This window comes from Myotis lucifugus, unplaced genomic scaffold (genome assembly GCF_000147115.1).
Source record: "Myotis lucifugus unplaced genomic scaffold, Myoluc2.0 scaffold_867, whole genome shotgun sequence".
NCBI classification, from domain to species: domain Eukaryota; kingdom Metazoa; phylum Chordata; class Mammalia; order Chiroptera; family Vespertilionidae; genus Myotis; species Myotis lucifugus.
The window spans coordinates 108,469-112,789 of NW_005871915.1; the positions used below are offsets into that span (position 1 = coordinate 108,469).

At 47.3% G+C, this 4,321-nt stretch overlaps 1 pseudogene; it reads left to right on the forward strand.

Annotated features, from left to right (window-relative positions):
• Positions 1 to 230: 230 nt before the first annotated feature.
• On the forward strand, positions 231 to 4,111 carry LOC111824064 (annotated as a pseudogene).
• Positions 4,112 to 4,321: the final 210 nt, after the last annotated feature.

Below are 4,321 nucleotides of genomic sequence, written 5' to 3' on the forward strand. Positions count from 1 at the left end.
TATACTTGATATAGATGAATCCATTCAATTAAACAAAATACACTAACTACCATTATGTCCTAGGCACTGTGGACAAGATAGACAGGATCCTCGCACTCGTGGAACTTTTAGTGCAGTAATTACTCTCTCCTTCCTTTTAGTTTTGGACATGAAATCTATTATGACATTGAACTAACTCTATTGGGACTATTTGCTTTGAAAGCTGCCTCCTCTACTAGCCTGTGAGCACCATGAAGGTAAAAGCTAAGTCTTCATCACCTGCCTGAGGGCCTGGTCACAATAATGACTTTAAGTACTAGCCCAATGTCCCATCCCTGATAGAGACTTTGTTGTCTCCTCGCAAAGTTCTTTAAGTTTGCACAATCCAGTTTCTTGACCCCTGGCAAAAATTTAGGCAGAAGGAGGCCCTATAATTTATCCTTCACAGTCTAGTGAGAAAAGAGGTTTAGGTAGGGAAACACTTCTGTGTCCAGTACAATTTATGGATCCTGAGAAAAAATTTATATATATATGGAAAATGTTGATATGTGATAGAAAAATAAGTCCCAAATAGTATGCCAACCAAAGAGAGCCAAATAATTGATGAGTCAAAAAGGGGTGTTTCAAGATGGTGTGGAGTAGGTAGATCTTTCTTTCACCTCCTCCCAGAAATTGGAACTGAAACTAAATTGGGGAACATTCGCTCTGAATACCAACTGAAAACTGGCTGAAGAGGAGACTTTTAAACAAGGGAGAGCAGAAAGCACCTCTAGACTGGTTAGAAGGGTAGCATCACAAGAGGTACTAGCCCTGCTCCCTGGGGTGGCAGGCTAAGGGTGCAGAGGGATATCTGGGCTGAGGTGGGGGTGGGAGTGTTGGGAGTTGAGGGTTGGTAAGGGTGTGTAGAAGGGGGAATTGATGGAGAAATTGGAGGGTGGGATTTGGGATTTCCCCCCTGAGAGGAGTGAGGTCTGAAGCACAGGCATCCATCCCCAGCCTGGAGCACCAGAAGCAGGAATAGCCATGCAGGTAACATACAGAGGTGAAATGCAATGGGGCCTCTGTTCTTTGGGGAGAAATGGAGCCTGCCAGAGACAAAGACACTTTTTATTTTGAAAGGGCCAGAGAGGAGGATTTTCTTTTGCAGCCAATCACTCTGTTCTTCAATGGAGGGAGGGCAGTGCATATCCGCATTGCCTGAGGAGAGAAGGGAGAAGCTGCTGAAATACCTGTGCATGGTGTATACCCCACCCCACCCCTACCCTCTGCAGCAGCCATTGTTCCTGCAGCCTCTCCCAGCAGCAGCAAGGCAATTACCCTGCTCTCTGGGATACAATTTACCCCACCCTCTAGAATCCCACTTGTCCCACCCTGCATCTTGACCACTGCTGAGGAGGCAGAAGCAGAAGCCAGGCCTATGGGTCTGGGTAGTCTCAAGGAGCTTCAGTGACTGGCTTTGGGTGGGGCCATTCCTTCCACTTTCCCAGAAATTTGACTGGTGCTTCCTCATCAGAGGAGAGCTGATAGAAATTCCCAGCTTTCAGAAGAGTCCACTGGCCTGCCTACAAGGGTCTCACTCTGCGGAGGTCAGGGGAATATTCTGGGATAGACTCAGAAGTGAGGCTCTGGATGGGGGACACATCCACCATCTTCCCTGAAGTCTGAGTGGCACCTTCCCCTCACAGGAGATACAGAAGTCTTATCCTTCCAATGCTAACAAAAGCCCTTTCAGAAACAGCCATTCAGTGACTAAGTATGACAACTGGCTGGCAGTCAGAGGCAGAAAGAGGAGGATCCCCAGGTTTCTTGGGATGTTTGCTGACCTGCCCTGGGTCAACTGTTATCAAAGAGCCTGCCTTGGAGCACAGAAAGCATATATGCACTTCTATGTTCATTGCAACATTATTTACAATAGCCAAGATCTGGAAACAGCCCAAGTGCCCATCAGTAGAAGAGTAGATAAAAAAGCTCTGGTATCCTAATATATAAAAAGCCAGGGGGCGTGCCAACCTAAACGACCGGATGGACAACCAAACAGCAGGCTGTGTGGGGTGACCAGGCCAACAGAGGGGGGGCAGTGAGAGGCAAAAAAATGACCAAATAGCAGTCTGTGTGGGGGGCCCAGGCCAGCGGGGGTGTGGGGGCAGTTGGGGGCAACCAACCCAGCAAGGGGGGGGGGGGCAGTTGGATGTGACCATGTGGCAGGGAGGGGCAGTGAAAGGTGACCAGGCCGGCAGAGGGGGGCAGTTGGAGATGACCAGGCTGGCAGGGGGGCAGTGATGGGCAACCAGGCCAGCAGGGGTGGCAGTGAGGGGCAAACGTACCAGCACAGGGGGCAGTTAGGGGCTACCAGGCTAGTGGGTGGGGCAGTGAGAGATGACCAGGCCAGCGGGGGGGGTCAGTTAGGGGCAATCAGGCCGGCAGGCAGAGGTGGTTAGGGGTGACAAGGCCTGAAGGGGGCCAATTAGGGGTGAACAGGCCAGCAGCGGGGGGCAATCAGGCAGGCAGGCAGGCAGGTGAGTGGTTAGGAACCAGTAGTCCAGGATTGTGAGAGGGGTGTCCATGGGATCGGACCTAAACCAGCAGTCAGACATCCCCCAACGGGTCCCAGATTGGAGAGGGTGCAAGACACGCCCCCCCCCCCCGCCTGAATTTCATGCACCGGGCCTCTAGTATTCACATAAAGGAATACTACACAGCTATAAAAAAGAAGGAACTCTAACCCTTTATAACAGCATGGATGGACCTGGAGATTATTATGCTAAGTGAAATAAGACAGTCAGAGAAAGACCAATACCATATGATCTTTTTAATATGTGGAATCTAATGAAGAAAATAAACTGACAAAAAATATAGAGCCCAAGGCATGGATATATGTAACAGACTAACACATCTCAGGTGGGTGGGGAGTGAGGGGGAGTGAAAGAGATTAACCAAAAATATATATGTATATAGGCATAGCTAATGGACATAGACAATAATGTGATGATGGCCTGGGAAGGGGGTGTGAGCTGGGTGGAGGGGGGCAAAGAGGGGTAAAATGGGGACATCCATAATACTGCCCACAATTTTTTTTAAAAAAGAAGAAAGTGAATCAATAATTAATAGTCTTTCTAAATAAGAACCACCAGTCTAATATAAATGATTGGCCCTGAAGCAGACACAAACCTTCACTAACTACTCTTACCACCAGCTAGCTGTCCTCAGGGGTTTTAAAAAATATATATTTTTATTGATTTCAGAGAGACAGGGAGAGGGAGAGAGAGAGAGATCAATGATGAGAGAGAATCATTGATCAGCTGCCTCCTGCACACCCACTACTAGGGATCGAGCCTGCAACCCAGGCATGTGCCCTGACTAGGAATTGAACTGTGACCTCCTGGTTCATAGGTCGACACTCACTGAGCCAAGCCAGCTGGACCTCATTCAGATTTTTGAAGGTAAATGCACCATAACCAAAGATCACAACTTCCTTGGCACGTTTAAACTCACAGACATACCACCTGCACTCTGTGCAGTCCCTCAGTTTGAAGTCACTTTTGATATTGATACCAATGGCACTTTCAATATCTCTACTGTGGACAAGAGGACAGGCAAAGAGAACAAGATACCATCACTAAGCACAAGAACAGTTTGACCAAGGAAGACAGCAAACATATGGTCCAAGAAGCTGAGGAATACAAAGCTCAAGAGAAGCAGCAGTGGGACAAGGTATCTTCCAAAAAAATCACTTAAATTCTTTGCTAGCAATATAAAAGCAACTGCTGAAGATGAAAAACTTCAAGTTAAGCTCAATGATTAGGATAAACAGATGATTCTTAACAAATGTAATGAAATCATCAACTGGTTTCATAAGAATCAGACTGCAGAGAAGGGAGAATTTGAACATCAGCAGAAAGAGCTGGAGAAAGTCTGCAGCCCTATGATCCCCAAGCTGTCCCAGAGTGCAGGAGGTAAGCCAGGAGGAATGCCTGGGGCTTCCCTAGTGATGAGGCTTCTCCATCTGATGGTTCCTTCTCCTGGACCCACCAATGAAGAGGTGGATCACGGCAAACTGATCCACCTCTTAGTTTTTGTTCCATACAAAACATTGAAAGACCCAAATTTGCACCAAATTCCATGGCAGTTTTAAGGCTGAACTGCCATAGTAAGTAACTGGCAATCTCTATACTTGCATATGGAACATGTGCACAGGGACAGGAAATGACATTGCACTTTCTAGGCACTGCAGTGTAAGGATAAAACACAATGTATTAAATCAAACTGTATTTGAAATTGTCACACAAAGCACACATACACACACACACACACACACACACACACGCAGGCACACACCTTCACC